Source organism: Natator depressus, chromosome 11 (genome assembly GCF_965152275.1).
Source record: "Natator depressus isolate rNatDep1 chromosome 11, rNatDep2.hap1, whole genome shotgun sequence".
NCBI classification, from domain to species: domain Eukaryota; kingdom Metazoa; phylum Chordata; order Testudines; family Cheloniidae; genus Natator; species Natator depressus.
The window spans coordinates 40,132,219-40,151,378 of record NC_134244.1 but is presented as its reverse complement, the minus strand read 5'-3'; the positions used below and the strand labels follow the sequence as shown (position 1 = coordinate 40,151,378).

At 42.8% G+C, this 19,160-nt stretch overlaps 1 protein-coding gene across 6 annotated transcripts in view; it reads right to left on the bottom strand.

Moving 5' to 3' along the window:
• LOC141995595 (uncharacterized) overlaps positions 1–19,160 on the bottom strand; it is a 55,071-nt gene that overhangs the window by 20,513 nt on the left and 15,398 nt on the right. For 2 of the 6 annotated variants that reach the window (XM_074966846.1, XM_074966839.1), the window contains exon 1: positions 14,095–14,112. The exons of 2 other annotated variants lie outside the window; for them this stretch is intronic. The gene's annotated coding sequence lies outside the window, so the exon portion shown is untranslated. Of the gene's footprint in view, positions 1–12,818; positions 12,893–14,094; positions 14,113–15,482; positions 15,545–19,160 lie in introns of those variants that run through there. 2 more of the 6 variants (XM_074966844.1, XM_074966842.1) reach the window with 2 other exon arrangements.

Below are 19,160 nucleotides of genomic sequence, written 5' to 3'. Positions count from 1 at the left end.
ATGTTTTACAGGACACAGACCAGTAGGTTCCTTGCACTGCTGAATATAATGCAAAGCAGTGAATATAATAAAGGCAAATCCGCACAGACACACCCCTGGAACCCTGACCTGGGATATTCTATCTACTACCTACGCAAGATCCATAAACCTGGAAATCCTGGGCGCCCCATCATCTCAGGCATTGGCACCCTAACAGCAGGATTGTCTGGCTATGTAGACTCCCTCCTCAGGCCCTACGCTACCAGCACTCCCAGCTACCTTCGAGACACCACTGACTTCCTGAGGAAACTACAATCCATCAGTGATCTTCCTGATAACACCATCCTGGCCACTATGGATGTAGAAGCCCTCTATACCAACATTCCACACAAAGATGGACTACAAGCCGTCAAGAACACTACCCCCGATAATGTCACGGCTAACCTGGTGGCTGAACTTTGTGACTTTGTCCTTACCCATAACTATTTTACATTTGGGGACAATGTATACCTTCAAATCAGCGGCACTCCTATGGGTACCCGCATGACCCCACAGTATGCCAACATTTTTATGGCTGACTTAGAACAATGCTTCCTCAGCTCTCATCCCCTAACGCCCCTACTCTACTTGCGCTATATTGATGAAATCTTCATCATCTGGACCCATGGAAAAGAAGCCCTTGAGGAATTCCACCATGATTTCAACAATTTCCATCCCACCATCAACCTCAGCCTGGTCCAGTCCACACAAGAGATCCACTTCCTGGACACTACAGTGCTAATAAACAATGGTCACATAAACACCACCCTATACCGGAAACCTACTGACCGCTATTCCTACCTACATGCCTCCAGCTTTCACCCTGACCACACCACACGATCCATTGTCTACAGCCAAGCTCTGTGATACAACCGCATTTGCTCCAACCCCTCAGACAGAGACAAACACCTACAAGATCTCTATCAAGCATTCTTACAACTACAATACCCACCTGCGGAAGTGAAGAAACAGATTGATAGAGCCAGAAGAGTTCCCAGAAGTCACCTACTACAGGACAGGGCTAACAAAGAAAATAACAGAACGCCACTAGCCGTCACCTTCAGCCCCCAACTAAAACCCCTCCAACGCATTATTAAGGATCTACAACCTATCCTGAAGGATGACCCCACACTCTCACAAATCTTGGGAGACAGGCCACTCCTTGCCTACAGACAGCCCCCCAACCTGAAGCAAATACTCACCAGCAACCACATACCACACAACAGAACCACCACTAACCCAGGAACCTATCCTTGCAACAAAGCCCGTTGCCAACTGTGCCCACATATCTATTCAGGGGACACCATCACAGGGCCTAATAACAACAGCCACACTATCAGAGGCTCGTTCACCTGCACATCCACCAATGTGATATATGCCATCATTTGCCAGCAATGCCCCTCTGCCATGTACATTGGTCAAACTGGACAGTCTCTACGTAAAAGAATAAATGGACACAAATCAGATGTCAAGAATTATAACATTCATAAACCAGTCGGAGAACACTTCAGTCTCTCTGGTCACGGGATTACAGACATGAAAGTTGCGATATTACAACAAAAAAACTTCAAAACCAGACTCCAGCGAGAGACTGCTGAATTGGAATTCATTTGCAAATTGGATACAATTAACTTAGGCTTGAATAGAGACAGGGAGTAGCTAAGTCATTATGCAAGGTAACCTATTTCCCCTTGTTTTTCCCTACCCCCCCCCCCAGATTTGTGCTGGAAATGGCCCATCTTGATTATCATACACTTTGTAAGGAGAGTGATCACTTTAGATAAGCTATTACCAGCAGGAGAGTGGGGTGGGGGGAGAGAAAACCTTTTTTAGTGGTAAACACCCATTTTTTCATGCTTTGTGTGTATAAAAAGATCTTCTATACTTTCCACAGTATGCAGCCGATGAAGTGAGCTGTAGCTCACGAAAGCTTATGCTCAAATAAATTGGTTAGTCTCTAAGGTGCCACAAGTACTCCTTTTCTTTTTGCGAATACAGACTAACACGGCTGTTACTCTGAAACCTAATAAAGGCAAGTTAGCCTTCTTGGCTACAGACCACCTCTTGATAGGCTGATTGTTAATGAACCCTATCGCATAATTTTAGGGCTGTACCCTTTAGAACTTAAACTCATGCTTTACATAACATGTTAACAGATAAAGGAGAATTGCCACCTGCCCAATTAGCATATGTGCCTTTGAGGTTTGGCAAAAATGTTGATCCTGTGACCCTGCATTCCAATTGACCATAAAAATAATATTTTGATATTTGGTTGTTACAATACTGGAATACTGGCCATCTCCACTATACGTCACTTTCTCATAAGAGCCTCTTACCTGATTAGCCTGGCAAGCTACCAACAACGACAACAGATTCTGTTGCTACCTTCCTTCTGATACAATATGTTTGAGGCGGACACACCACAGTGTATCTGCCAATGTACTGATACCCATTTTTGGAGCAACAGGCCATTGGAGAAGTTTTCCCTTGTTTGGGTGATAAACTACCAGAGGAAGTACATTGATGTTATCTTCAAGCAGGAGGTGTAGAAGCTCCCTAAAAGTGGGGACCACTGGAGCCTGAACCCTGGCCCTGCCCCCCCACTGCGCCTCCCCCCAAGGCTCCGCCCTATGCTTCCCGTTTCTCTGAGCCCCTGCCCCAACACCCCTCTTCCCCCGAGGCCCCGCTCCCCTCTGGGAGAAGGCTACTCCTTCTCCCACCCAAGACTTGTCCCCCTCTCACTCCTCTCCACCCCCTCTCCTCCATCACTCATCCTTACAGCTGTTAAAAAGTGATGGCGCCATGGCCCCGGTCCCCTCTGTTCTGGACCCCATCTTCAAGGTGGCCTACTGAGTGGATAACTGCCAAACACATCCTCACCTGGATTGAACACAGGCAAAGAGGCTGTGGACAGGACACATACGGTTTTGCCATGGTAGTCTTATTTACATAAAAGAGTGTTAATTAGGGTGCAGTGTCACAGACCCCATATCTGAATTGCTCCCAGTGGCACTTCTGACAAGAATTAAACAAGTAGCTCTTCCTGTTCCATGTTTTTAAAACATTATTTAACAATATAATTTAGCTACTGCTAATTCTTGACTAAATGTGGGACCTTTACCAATTCTAAAATCATAGGATGATACTATATGTGTATATTGTATGCAGAACTGATTTATTTCATACGATACATATTGGTACTTCTGGTATAGATGTAGCCACTCTGGAGTTATTGATTAGAAGACAGACCTTTTCTCAGGTTACTGAAGGTGACACTGTTACATCCACTAACTCATAGTTGAGGGCCGCACTGGTGGTATGCCCTTTACAATATGCCCCTTTTAGATCCATATTGTGTGGGTGTGTGTGTGTGTGTGTGTGTGTGTGTGTGTAAAACTAACACCATCAGTTCAAACAATAAACTCAATACTGTACATGTTTAGTCCTACCCAAGTTCCGTATACTGTCATATTGCTCCGAAGATTAGACAGGTGCACCAAAGGGTGTCCTTACACCAGACTGCAACCATTGGCTCCGGACCACAATTACTACAGAGTTAGAGTTCACCATTTGGAGGTTTACACTAAAGTCTGTTTTCTCAGCTCTTCACATGGTACAAACACTGGAGCTTGGGAGTCGGCCTTTAATTGGCCAGGTGCCTCCCTGAAACAACTCTCAGGACATCAAGGTTGCTACACAGAAGGAACAATGCTGTCAGCTCATGGTGTTGTGACCCAATCTTGGCCTGGGTCTCCTCTGAGAATTTTGTATTGTTGGTGAGTACATGTAAAGACATGTTCCTTTCCTGGTACAGCATTGTGGGACCAGATGTTATGAGCATTTACCAGGTTTGAATTTGATAACTTAATTCCTTTCCCTAAACAATGACACAAATTATGCAAGGGCAAAATTCAAAACAAAAGAAAATTTCGTCCCAGTACAAACACTTAGACCCCTCTCCCCATCCCCCCACCCCCTGCTTTGTTAGGGTGATAATACTGACAATTATTTCAACACCATGTTACTTACCAAGTTACATGGAACTTGATTTTTATATTTTCATTGAGTTTGATTATGAGAACAAACTATGTATTGTTACATTATAAAATATTGTAGCTGTAATATAACTAATGTAGACTACTACATTAATATTACGGTGGTTTACTCAATGAACTTCTGAATTTCAATTTAGGTTCTGCCAAACAACTGGCCACATTGCCTGACAAACTCCAAATCAAATTTTATATAGAAAGATAGATAGGGCTGTAATTAATCACAGTTTTAAATCGCACTGGTAAGCAATAGAATACCAATTGAAATGTATTAAAAATATTTTGGATGTTTTTCTACATTTTCATATATGTTGTATTCTGTGTTGTTATTGAAATCAAAGTGTATATTATTTTTGATTATCATTTTTACAGTGCAAATATTTGTAAACAAAAGAAATAGTATTTTTCAATTCACCTCATACAAGTACTATAGTGCAATCTTTGTTGTGAAAGTGCAACTTATAAATGTAGATTTCTTTTTTAACATAACTGCACTCAAAAACAAAACAATGTAACACTTCAGAGCCTACAAGTCCACTCAGTCCTACTTCTTGTTCAGCCAAGTTTGTTTACATTTACAGGAGATAATGCTGTCCTCTTCTTATTTACAAAGTCACCAGAAAGTGAGAACAGGCATTTACATGGCACTTTTGTATCCGGCATTGCAAAACATTTGTGTGTCAGATATGCTAAACATTCATATGCCCCTTCCTGCTTCAGCCACCATTCCACAGGACATGCTTCCATGCTGATGATGCTCATTTAAAAAAAAAAGGGGGGGGGTATTAAATTTGTGACTGAACTCCTTGCAGGAGAATTGTATGTCCACTGCTCTGTTTTACCCTACATTCTGCCATATATTTCATGTTATAGCAGTCTCAGATGATGACCCAGCCCATGTTGTTCATTTTAAGAACACTTTCACTGCAGATTTGACAAAACGCAAAGAAGGTACCTATGTGAGATTTCTAAAGATAGCTATAGCACTCAACCCAAGGTTTAAGAATCTGTAGTGCCTTCCAAAATCTGAAAGGGATGAGGAGTAGAGCATGCTTTTAGAAGTCCTAAAAGAGCAAGACTCTGGTGTGGAAACTACAGAATCCAAACCACCAAAAACTGCTTTCGATTGTTATTGAGCAGAACCTGGCATCAGCATGAACGCATGTCCCCTGGAATCATAGGATCATAGACTTTAAGGTCAGAAGGGACCATTATGATCATCTAGTCTGACCTCCTACACAACGCAGGCCAGAGAATCTCACCCACCCACTCCTGTAACAAACCCCTAGCCTATGTCTGAGCTATTGAAGCCCTCAAATCGTGGTTTAAAGACTTCAAGGTGCAGAGAACCCTCCAGCAAGTGACCTGTGCCCCATGCTGCAGAGGAAAGCGAAAACCCCCCAAGGGCCTCTGCCAATCTGCCCTGGAGGAAAATTCCTTCCTGACCCCAAATATGGCAATCAGCTAAACCCTGAGCATGTGGGCAAGACTCACCAGCCAGACACCCAGGAAAGAATTCTCTGTAGTAACTCAGATCCCATCCCATCGGGCATATTTACCGCTAATAGTTGAAGATCAATTAATTGCCAGAATTAGGCTATCCCATCATATCATCTCCTCCATAAACTTATCAAGCTTAGTCTTGAAGCCAGATATGTCTTTTGCCCTCACTGCTTCCCTTGGAAGGCTGTTCCAGAACTTCACTCCTCTGATGGTTAAAAACCTTCGTCTAATTTCAAGTCTAAACTTCCTGATGACCAGTTTAAATCCATTTGTTCTTGTGTCCACATTAGTACTGAGCTTAAATAATAATTCTCCCTCCGTGGTAATTGTCCCTCTGATATATTTATAGAGAGCAATCATATCTCCCCTCAGCCTTCTTTTAGTTAGGCTAAACAAGCCAAGCTCCTTCAGTCTCCTTTCATAAGACAAGTTTTCCATTCCTTGGATCATCCTAGTAGCCTTTCTCTGTACCTGTTCCAGTTTGAATTAATCTTTCTGAAAACATGGGAGGCCAAAACTGCACACAATATTCCAGATGACGTCTCACCAGTGCCTTGTATAAACGGTACTAACACCTCCTCATCTCTACTGGAATACTTCGCCTGATGCAACCCAAGACCACATTAGCTTTTTTCACAGCCATATCGCATTGGTGGCTCATAGTCATCCTGTGGTCAACCAATACTCCAAGGTCCTTCTCCTCCTCTGTTACTTCCAAGTGATGCGTCCCCACTTTATAACAAAAATTCTTGTTAATCCCTAAATGCATGACCTTGCACTTTTCACTATTAAATTTCATCGTATTACTATTACTCCAGTTTACAAGGTCATCCAGATCTTCCTGTATGATATCCCGGTCCTTCTCTGGATTGGCAATACCTCCCAGCTTTGTATCATCCACAAACTTTATTAGCTCAATCCCACCATTTGTGCCAAAGTCAGTAATAAAAAGATTAAATAAGATTGGTCCCAAAACCGATCTCTGAGAAACTCCACTGGTAACCTCCTTCCAGCCTGACAGTTCACCTTTCAGCGTGACCCATTGTAGTCACCCCTTTAACCAGTTCCTTATCCACCTTTCAGTTTTCATATTGATCCCCATCTTTTGCAATTTAGCTAATAATTCCCCATGTGGAACCATATCAAATGCCTTACTGAAATCGAGGTAAATTAGATCCACTGCATTCCCTTCATCTAAAAAAAATCTGTTACTGTCTCAAGGAAGGACATCCGGTTGGTTTGGCACGATCTACCTTTTGTAAAACCATGTTGTACTTTGTCCCAATTACCACTGACCTCACTAACCTTAACTGCTTTCTCCTTCAAAAAAAAGACCTTGCATACTACAGATGTCAAACTAACAGGCCTGTAGTTACCTGGATCACTTTTTTTCCCTTTCTTAAAAATAGGAACTATGTTAGCAATTCTCCAGTCATACAGTACAACCCCTGAGTTTACAGATTCATTACAAATTCTTGCTAAACGGCTTGCAATTTCATGTGCCAGTTCCTTTAATATTCTTGGATGAAGATTATCTGGTTCCCCCTAATTTAGTCCCTTTAAGTTGTTCAAGTTTGGCTTCTACCTCAGATGTGGTAATATCTTCCTTCCTCTTTGTCATCCTACTATTATCTACCTTGGATGTGGTAATAACTTCCTTCCTCTGTCGTCCTACCATTATCTCTAAGCTCCTCATTAGCCTCATTAAAGACTGAGGCAAAGTATTTGTTTAGATATTGGGCCATGCCTAGATTATCCTTAACCTCCACTCCATCCTCAGTGTTTACCGGTCCCACTTCTTCTTTCTTTGTTTTCTTCTTATTTATACGGCTATAGAACCTTTTATTATTGGTTTTAATTCCCTTTGCAAGGTCCAACTCTACATGGCTTTTGGCCTTTCTCACTTTATCCCTACATGTTCTGACCTCAATAAGGTAGACTTCCTTGCTAACCCTCCCATCTTCCACTCCTTGTAGGCTTTCTGCTTTTTCTTAATCACCTCTCTGAGATGCTTGCTCATCCAGCTTGGTCTACAACTCCTGCCTATGAATTTTTTCCGCCTTTCTTGGGATGCAGGCTTCTGATAGTTTCTGCAACTTTGACTTGAAGTAATTCCAGGCCTCCTCTGCCTTTAGAGTCCAATCCACTTCCCTAACTAATTTCCTTAATTTTTGAAAGTCAGCCCTTTTGAAATCAAAAACCCTAGTCACAGATCTATTTTTGTTTATCCTTCCATTTAGTTTGAACTGAATTACTTCATGATCGCTTGAACCAAGGTTGTCCCCTACAACCATTTCTTCTATGAGGTCCTCACTGCTCACCAAAACCAAATCTAAAATGGCATCCCCTCTTGTTGGTTCAGCAACTACTTGGTGAAGGAATCCATCAGCTATCATATCCAGGAAAATCTGAGCCCTATTATTATTATTACTAGCACTTGTCCTCCAGTCTGTATCTGGGAAGTTAAACTCTCCCATGATCACACAATTCCCATTAGTATTTACTTCATTAGAAACATTAAAGAGGTCTCTATCCATATCCAAATTGGATCCCGGTGGTCTATAGCACACCCAAGCACTATCACAGGGGAGGCTCTAGTAGCTTTCTTCCCCAATGTGATTTTTGCCCGGACAGACTCTGTCTTATCCATTCCATCACTTCTTATTTCTTTACAGTCTACCTCATCATTGATATATAATGCTACTCCACCACCTTTGCCTTTATTTCTGTCTTTCCTAAACAGCACATACCCTTCAATACCTGTAGTCCAATCATGACTACTATTCCACCATGTTTCTGTTGTCCCTATAATATCTGGTTTCACTTCCTGCAACAGTAGCTCTAGTTCCTCCATTTTGTTACCTAGGCTCCTCGCATTGGTGTACAAACATCTTAATTTTTGCTGTTTGGCCTCGCTCACATTCTTTACCCAATTAGGAATGGACATTCTACAGCCAGTATGACTTATGAGACTGGTATCCACACTGCCCTTCCTCCTTATGTCCATTCTCCTACTCACGGCTGTATCCTCTCTTACTTTGTTTTCTTCCCTCTCAATGTTAAAATCCAGCGTGGAGATTACCTGGACATCTCGCAACCATCTCCCCCAGATTCCTAGTTTAAAGCTCTCTTGATCACTTGTGCCATCCTCCATTCTAGAAGTCTATTTCCCTCCTTACCCAGGTGAAGTCCATCCCGAGAAAACAGTCCTCTCTCCATGAATGTTTCCCAGTGGCCATACATCCCAAAGCCCTCCTTATAGCACCAGTGCCTAAGCCATCTGTTGAGCATCATAATCTTGTCACACCTTTGTTACCCTTCTCTAGGAACAGGCAGAATCCCACTGAAGATCACCTGAGCCTCAATTTTCTTAAGACTGGCATAGTCTCCCTTCCCCAGCCTGGCATAGTCTTCCCCAGCCTGGCATAGTCTCCCTTGATACGTTCCAGTGAGAATCTAGCCGTATCATTTGTTCCCACATGAAGGACAATCAGTGGATTCCTTCCCACTCCTGTTAGGATCCTCTTCAGCCTCAGGTCCACATCCCATATCTTAGCACCTGGCAGACAGCACACCCTTCTGTTCTCTGGATCAGCTCTTGTTACAGGCCTGTCTATTCTTCTCAGTAAGGAGTCCCCAACCACGTAGACCTGCCTTTTCCTGGTGATGGTGTGATTCTCCGGTCTGTCCCCTGTTCCCTCTGACTGCAAGTCATCTCGATTCCTATTGTCCCTTGAAATCCTCTGCAACCCATCCTGTATCCTCCTGGGGCTCATATTTGGTGTTATCTCCATTGACTCTTGCCCTCTTCCTATAGGACTAGCTGCTCTTCTCTTCTTCCTTGCCCTCTCCCCTTCAGTGACCACCTGCTGTGCCCCTTCTTCATTTTCCAACTCCTCAAACCTGTTCCTGACCTCTATTTCTCCTTCACTAGCCCGTCTTTTCCTCTGCCTGGTTCTCTTAGTCACATGCTTCCACTGTCCATTTTCTTCACCCGGCAGTCTCCCCTCAGAATTCTTCAGTCCTGCTTCCCTCTGCAAGTCTGAGCTTTTCCTTTCAGCCTCCTCATGTCTTTGCTCCATCATCCACTCGAACCCCCTTCTAAACTCAACCAGAGTTTCCACCTGCATCTCCAGTCCTCGGATCTTTTCTTCCATCAGGTACCCCCTCCAGGATCATGTACATGCCGCAGCTTCTACATCCAGCCATCTTCATTGTGTCTTCCACTACTTGGGTCACTACCACTGCTGCCTCTGTATCTGTCATCGCCTTCTCACCTAAGTCCTGTTAGTCTGGGAAACACAAACCAAACCAAAACACCACCATCCACAGCAAAACAAACTCCCAACGAGCACCACAGCACTGCCAGACCACCACACGCTCCCTTCACTAGCCTGTCTGTTCCTCTGCCTGGCTCTCAGTCTTCCCCCCAAACTCCCCTATTTACAGCTCTGTTTGCTGCTCCTGTGCCGCTGCAGCTGTCTGTGTAGTTGAAGAATGAAGGGACATGTGTGATGTTATTGACAGGAACTGTGACAGTATAGATCATTGTTGCAACCAGGGTCCTACAGCTGCACCAGGTCTTGTACGGAGGAGGCCAAGTGGGGTGTTTATGGAAAGGCTGTGGTTTGCTGGTTATGATTATGCTGTCTGTATGTGTGTATCATTTTTGTATGAAGTTATAAATATTGGCTATGTACTTGTTTGATTCTAAGTAGCCTCAGTGAAGCATTTGGTCAGCTTCTTGAGAAAGGACTATTCTCAGTAAGTGCCCAATCAAGAAACAAACACTTAACTGACAATGGACTTTGGGAGATGCCAATCCACATCTGAGCTTTCCTGTTCAAACTAACATGTAAACAATGGCGTCGGCCTGCAAAAAGCTGAATCATTCATAGACATGTGACCTGCCCAGGTGACTGCAAACCTCCATCTTGTTGAGGGAATTTTACACAGGAGAACAGAGGGGTTTCCACCCACAAGAGAAAAAGACTATATAAGGCCCTGGAAACCCCTCCATTTGGTCTTCAGCTGGCTCAGAAGATAGCCTCTCCACCCCAAAGAGATGCCTGAAAGAAACTGGAACAAAGGACAGTAACTACAGGGGTGAGAGTGATTGCTGGATCCAGATTAGGAAGGAGTCTAGTCTGTGAAAGAAATTTATTGGAACATCTCCGAGGGTGAGATTTACCTGCATTTAGTTTCCTACTATATTAGGCCTAGACTTACATGTTTTTGTTTTATTTTGCTTGGTAATTTACTTTGTTCTGTCTGTTATTACTTGGAACCACTTAAATCCTACTTTTTATATTTAATAAAATCACTTTTTGCTTATTAATTAACCCAGAGCAAGTATTAATTCCTGGGGGAGCAAACAGCTGTGCATCTCTCTCTATCAGTGTTGTAGAGGGTGAACAATTTATGAGTTTACCCTATACAAGCTTTATACAGAGTAAAACAGATTTATTTGGGGTTTGGATCCCATTGGGAACTGGGTATCTGGGTGCTAGAGACAGGAGCACTTCTTAAGTTGTTTTCAGTTAAGCCTGCAGCTTTTGGGGGACGTGGTTCACACCTGGGTCTGTGTTTGCAGCAGGCTAGCATGTCTGTCTCAACAAGACAGGGTACTAAAGTCCCAGGCTGGCAGGGAAAACAGGCTCAGAGGTAGTCTCGGCACATCAGATGGCAGTCCCAAGGGGGTTTCTGTGACTCAACCCGTCACAAGATGAATCTTTAGTGCATCAGGCACGTAAATATCTTGCAGCACTGGCTACAACAGTGCCACGAGAACTCCTGTTCTTGCTTTCAGATAACACTGTAAACAAGAAGCAGGGGGAGAGCATTATCTCCTGCAAATGTAAACAAACTTGTTTCTCTGAGTGATTGGTTGAATAAGAAGTAGTACTGAGTGGCCTTCCAGGTTCTAAAATTTTACGTTTAATTTTTGAATGCAGGGGTTTTTGTACATAATTCTACATTTGTAAGTTCAGCTTTCATGATAAAGAGATTGAAAATGTAGAAAACATCCACAAATAATTAAATAAATGGTATTCTATTATTAACAGTGTGATTAATCACTTGACAGCCCTATTATATATAAAAATAATTGTAACTAATGTTTTTAAGTTGTTCATTGACAAACACACCCATATTTATGACCGACTTTTGCAAAAATTGAACTACCACTGGTGTTTTATAGGGAAACACCCCGTGGGCTTAAACCCTAATTATACTCTGGAAATAGTGTGGTACCGAAAAGAAAAATGTTTCACTATTAATAGCTTTATTATTCATTCCCGTGTGCAAAAATATGGTTGTTGCAACAAAAACTTCCCAAAAGTTTGAACAATTATAATCTAATCACATGACACAAAATATATAACTAACAAACAAGTAAGTATTCCCAAAATACCGACAAACCATACCACCAATGGATTAAACGTTGTTCAGAGCAGGTTCAGGAAACCTAAGGGTTGAAATTATTAATTGTCCTAGGTTTACAACTTGATTTGTCTATAAAGGAAGTTTAATGATTTAGTTAGGAGCCAAAGATGTTTTCCTTGCATCTTTAGACCCTAGATTAAAACATAAGTGGGTAAGAGAGAAAAATATTAACACATGCTTTATTTGTTTAGGCAATGTAAAGGGAAAATTGCAAGAGAAGTTGAACATTTTCTTTTGGTGAATTAACACCTCTAACAATAACTTTGTTTCATGTTGTGGGTAGCAAAGGCTGCTACATTTTGTTTTGATACTTCCTGTGTAAAGCAGAAAGATTATACATAGCTGGCTTCCTTTACCACTTTGGGTATGTCCAAAATCACAACTAACTTGATGCCTATTTTTGGAATAATGATGCAGAGCAACAGATTTAAACCCAATAAGTTTTGTGACTGCAATTTGGCTAATACAAATATGCAAGTAACAAAACAATATTAATGCTTGAATTTCACCTAAAGGTGTTACCCTCACTTCTTTTCCGACTGCCTCCCACACCATTTACAGCTTAGAGGGGTAGTAAGTAAGCAGAGTTTGCTTTACCTTTTACAGGTACATTAGACATAGTTCAATGATCCAAAGGGATGCTGAATTAGATGTTTTATGGGCCTCTAATTTTATTATTCTGCCCACGGTTGGAAGACAGCATACTGAGTTAGATGGACTATTGGTCTGACCCAGTATGGCCGTTCTTATGTTACCTTCTGCCTTTAGTCAGAGACTTCCATGGAAGTTGAACCCACTTACCCTGGGCAGAATTTTATTCTCTGGGCCAAAGTCTGCCGTCGCTTACAGATAGAGTGTCACAATGGTGTCTTTTCCTGTAGATTTGAAAGACACACTGTAATGCTAACAAAGTTGCAATTGCAAAGTTTTTCCTAAATTTGTAACAATTTTACAGATTGTCTACTAGCAGTTTTTAAATCTAGGAGTTTAATAAAAGCTTTGAGGTTCAATGTTAGCAATGCAGAGTGCTCACATCTGAGTCCACACAGAAAAAGGACTAGACTTCCAAATGGAAAAATGACCAACAATTAAAGGGCACCTACAGACTCCACACAGTATGCACAGGGCTTCTATTGCCTCCACATGTAATACCTGGCCTTGTTGATATGCCATCTTTGCTGTTAGGGGATTTCCTTAATGCAGTATGATGCACAGAGTACCTCCAAACTGGACACTGATGGAGAGAGATAATGCAGTGAAATGGCAAAGGTAAAACTTTTATTGTAATAATGGAATACTGACTATGAGAATTATAATACTACAGTACACAACTGAGAGCAGCTTCTCAGCAGGTGTAAACTAGCTCTTTACAACAACTGAGGATCTTGACCAAGATATTCAATAATTCCAAGTTGCTATTATACAACCTATAGTTTTCCATGTATACATCAATAAATACTACAACTTATACCTCAGTGTACTTTGTGAAGTATCAGTCAATACTCCCCTATTCTCTATTTTAAAAAGAATAAAAGGAACATACAATATTTGATTAATTTTTAAAACAGATAATTCTCTCAGGATAATATGAAATTTAGTAGAGGTCAGCTGTTTGGCAACTCTATGCCATCCATTAAGATGAAAGGAGCTATGTAAATAGAGAGTATTTTATTAGTTACTGTATCTAAGTTATTGTTATATGAGGTTCCTATAGGGGCAAAGGTTCATTCTAGTACAGAGAGAAGAATGATAAGGAAAATAATTTATATTTATTTGTATTTGGATAAGATCAGAGAAAAAATTATCTCAGCTATTTAAATAGATATAACATTTAAAACACCCCACAGGTTGACAAGTCAAGCAAACATCGAAAAGTTAGAAAATGCTGGAATTGGGATTCCCTGTGCAACCTGAATTTGGCCCCCTTTTGCATTAGGCATTATGATACAGACTTTAATTACGTGATTACATACTCTTTTTCCACAGGACCCCTGGCCTGCCTCATTGAATGAATGTATAGTTGTTCAATTTCTTTTTATCCACCACAAGCATGTGGCCCTAGGCCTATTTAACTCACTGTGCATGCTATCTGTCGCCCCTCCGCAGTTAGGGAAGCCCATTTGTCCACAATGGGCAATGTGCATGACAGAGTCACGGCCTTTCAGAGCAGGATGCGATTAATGGCCCTGCACACTTCCATCAACATGACTCCAACGGTCGACTTTCCCACTCTGAACTGGTTAGCGACTGATCGGTAGCAGTCTGGAGCAGCCAGCTTCCACAGTGCAATCACCACGCACTTCTCCAGCGACAGGGCAGCTCTCAATCTCGTGTCCTTGCACTCCAGGGCTGGGGCGAGCTCATCACACAGTCCCATGAGTGTGGCTTTCCTCATCCAAAAGTTCTGCAGCCACTGCTCGTCATCCTAGACATGCATCACAATGTGATCCCACCACTCAGTGCTTGTTTCCTGAGCCCAAAAGTGCTGTTCCAGTGTGGTCAGCACCTCCATGAATGCCACAAGTGATCTTGTGTCATAGCTACTATGCGTGGTGAGATCAATATCACATTCCTCTTGCCTTTGTAGTTTAAGGAATAACTCCACTGCTACTCGCGACGTGTTGGTCAGTGCGAGCAGCACACTGGTCAGCAGTTCGGGATCCATTCCTGCAGCCCGAAAGAGGCAGGGCACGCAGTACACAAACCACTGAAAGATGGCGCCAAATGCGGACGGAAGCACAGGGGTTGCTGGGATGCGAAGCAATGCATCATGGGGCATTGGGACTGGACCCAAGATACCTCGCGACCCCCTCCGCCTTCCCACAAGTTTTAGCAGCAAAAAAGAAAGAGGTGGTTTGAGAAAAAGCTGCCCAGAGTGCGCCACTCCGAATAGCACTGCAAGTGCCGCAAGTGTGAACATGCTATTGCACAGGCAGCTGTCAGTGTGAACACACAACAGCGGTTTTCCTTCTGCGCTCTCTGAGCAGCGCTGTAACTGCCGGTGCTGTAACTTTGCCAGTGTAGACATGCCCTGAGTGCCTCAAAATGTAGTCCCTCCCCTAAGGTATGGGCTAAGCCTCTTCCTTTCTCCCTTTCTGGTGCTAGCTATTGTCAATATTTGAAGCAGCTTCTCCCCTCCCCTTATTCAGGTTGGGTCCTGGATTCTGTTCTTGGCACCTGGTTCTTTTCTATGTCCAAACTACAGCTCCAAAAGTTGATGCCAAATTTCCACACAATCTCCTCCAGCCAGTGCTCTCTCCCATCAGCTCAGGAGAAGACATGCATGTGAAGAGTTCCACCTCCCAAACTGCCCTTTTCTATCTTGAATGCCACTGTGCCAGTCCATCGAAGCATCATGTGGCCTGCTGTGAGAAAGCTCCACTGTGGAAACTGTGAGTAGTGAATTAAAGCTGGCAGCTGTAGTCTGTCCCTGAAACACCTCTGATTCAGAGAAGTCCAACTTACCCTCGTCTCTGTGGAGTCTTCTGTTAGGAGTTCCCTACAGGATGCCCCTGCAGCCATTGCTTAGTTAGGCTGAGATGATCCTCGGGGAAAGAACAACCCACGCTCTGAACTCCACTTTGTACCAAACTCTGGCACCTTGAACTACAATATAGACTCTCTTTGTCAGACTGTGTGTTTATCAGAAGTGCGGTGCTTGCTGTTAACACGCTGGATTCCAGTGATCGTTCCTGATGACTGCATCTTCCAACCGCCTCCCACTTGTCAGTACTGGCTCCAAAGAAAAGCAGAGCACTTAGAACGGTTAGTTTTGCATTAATGTCTTACTAAAACAACTAGGGTCATATTCTGAACCCTCAGGCAATGTGGGGGATGGCCTGCAGGTGAAAGAAGGGGTGCTGATTGATATTTATATTTGTTTTATAAAGCGTTGCATTTTCCACTTTTTGTCCATTTCCCAGTTTAAAAGTTCTCTTAGCCCTGTTTGGTGTTTCAAGAAAAGCTTGAAAATGTGAACAGACTGTAACCAAAGCAGCAATATTTGCCTGAGCCTGTAGACTGTCTGAAAAAGAGCTTTGAGAGGTGTGAACTGCCACATACATATCAATGGGTTTCAGAATAGCAGCCGTGTTAGTCTGTATCCGCAAAAAGAAAAGGAGTACTTGTGGCACCTTAGAGACTAACAAATTTATTTGAGCATAAGCTTTTGTGAGCTACAGCTCACTTCATCGGATGCATGCAGTGGATAGGAGCTACTGGGTTAGCTAAAGGGGAGCTGCAGCCAAGGAAGAAGCAAGAGCTAGCGGGGAAAACAGAATGGGGGGGAGATAGGAACTAATCAGGGGACAAGGGCTAATTTCAACCCATAGGTTCCCCTCCCACACAACTGCACATACCTCCTAGGACTTCCCCAGAGACCCCTGCCCCCAAAAGCTTCCCCTGACTTCCCACAAGCCCTCACTTCCCCCTCTTTTGAGGGGTGCAATGTATATGGCTCTGTCTCCCATACACCTACTGCTACTGCACAGGGGAAACTGACAAGGGAAACAATATCATTCCAATGCCTTTCATTGGCACTAAACCCACAGTGTTTTTGAAACAGATGAATAGGACCATATGCAAATTATTTGTACACATCCTAATTAGAGTTTTGCATAAAATGTCACACATGGAGCAGCACAAAACTTGGCAGCGAAGGGTAAATACTACTTTTCCTTCTATTGGTGCTGTCAAGGTTCCTTCCCCACACTGAACTCTAGGGTACAAATGTGGGGACCTGCATGAAAAACCCCCTAAGCTTATTTTTACCAGCTTAGGTTAAAACTTCCCCAAGGTACAAACTATTTTACCTTTTGCCTCTGGACTTTATTGCTGCCACCACCAACCGTCTAACAAATATATAACAGGGAAAGAGCCCGCTTAGAAACGTCTTTCCCCTCCCCCCAAATCCCCCCAAGCCCTACACCCCCTTTCCTGGGGAAGGCTTGATAAAAATCCTCACCAATTTGCATAGGTGAACACAGACCCAAACCCTTGGATCTTAAGAACAATGAAAAAGCAATCAGGTTCTTAAAAGAAGAATTTTAATTGAAGAAAAAGTAAAAGAATCACCTCTGTAAAACCAGGATGGTAAATACCTTACAGAGTATTCAGATTCAAAACAGAGAATCCATCTAGGCAAAACCTTAAATTACAAAAAGACACAAAAACAGGAATATACATTCCATTCAGCATAACTTATTTTATCAGCCATTTAAACAAAACAGAATCTAATGCATATCTAACTAGATTGCTTATTAACCCTTTACAGGAGTTCTGACCTGCATTCCTGCTCTGGTCCCGGCCAAAAAACAACACACAGACAGAGAGAGCCTTTGTTTCTCCCCGCCCCCCAGCTTTGAAAGTATCTTGTCTCCTCATTGGTCATTTTGGTCAGGTGCTAGCGAGGTTATCTTTAGCTTCTTAACCCTTTACAGGTGAAAGGGTTTTTCTCTGGCCAGGAGGGATTTAAAGGTGTTTACCCTTCCCTTTATATTTATGACAGGTGCTATCCCTGCCAATCCCATTCTGAGGGGTAAAAGGGATCCCTTGATCCTACAGTTGGGGATGGGGAGAAGGGGACTCCATGCCACTGTTCCTGCATCTCTGGGTAGGGAAATGCCACCATCACCAGTGAGGAACAGAATTGTGGTGGTGGCCGGCAGTAGAGCCATGGGCCCTCTGCCATGTTGAAGTGTCCTAGAGCATTAGGTTGCCTCAATCCAGCCCTGGCATTAATATGTACCTTAAAAAAATCCTGGGGGGGAAAATATGAGATCATAGAATCTAAAATAGATGTTGCAAAAGACCTGCCAAACTACAGCTTTTCAACAGCCCTTTCCCTAATTTATTGTCCCTCTAATTTACACTCCAGCCACATTCACTTGTCTGTGTGATTTTATTTAGCTCCTGGATCAAACTTCTAAAAAAAATTAGGCAGAAATTAACATCAAATGGAATTTCCAGTTGAGGCGTGTTTATTTTATGCTAAAACACTGTTGTGAACAAAGCTGGCCTAAGGATTGCTGAGGGGATTCTTTGGGATACATCCCAAAATGTAACATTCTAATTTTACAAAAAGAGTATGTGAGGATCTTTAAGTCCCCTGCTGCAGCAATGGAGTTAGGGTGACCAGACAGCAAGTGTGAAAATTGGGATGGGGGTGGGGGAATAATAGCTATCGTTTACAAAGTGCAGCTGAACTCCACTTAAGGTGACCAGATGGCCTGATTTTATAGGTTCTATCCCAATATTAGGGGCTTTGTCTTGCATAGGACCCTATTATTCCCCCACCCCCATCCCAATTTTCACACTTGCTGTCTGGTCACCCTAACTCCATTGCTGCAGCAGGGGACTTAAAGATCCTCACACACTCTTTTTGTAAAATTAGAATATTACATTTTGGGGTGTACTTAGGCCAGCTCTGTTCACAACAATGCTTTCATAATGGACATAATTTGATTATGTTTTGACAGGTGGAGCAATAAAATATTTCACAGGCTGTCACTGATGCAGTAAGGCATGCAGTTGGCCATCATGCTACCGGGCAATAGAGGCCATGGGCTCTGTAGGCCCAAAAGCTATCTCCAGTTCAATTCCATATTGGAATTTCATTTAGTCACTGGATCAGAAAGACTGGAACTTTTCCTCCTGTGCCCCCTACCCCTTCTTTCTGCATTTATGTCTTCTGGGATCTAGAGGATCCATGCGGGTTTGCGTATCCTATACATGTTGCTGGTATACCCAAGTACTTTCAAACATGGGGTATGGAGTAGATGACTATACTTTAGGAGGGGGAAAGGGGGGGAAAAAAGGCCTGATCCAACTCTTTGTATTTTAACAAGCTCCAACTTACTGAGATTTATTTGATACATAGCTCTGATTTCCACAGTTTGAGGTCATCTTTAATATACTGATATCCATTGTCTTTACTTTCATGTGGCGGGGCAATGGTGCTACCATATTTTTGAGTGTTCCTGATAAAGTTTCTGTAGAAAATAGTATAGAACCTGGAACTCTGCTGGGCTGGAGCGGTGACCTGACCTCTTTCTAGTGGTAGTGCAGTTGAATTTAGTGACCCAGCAAATGTGAGTTGCGGAAAGTAATTGCTCTTCTTTAGTAAGAAAAGTCACCGTGCAAGTG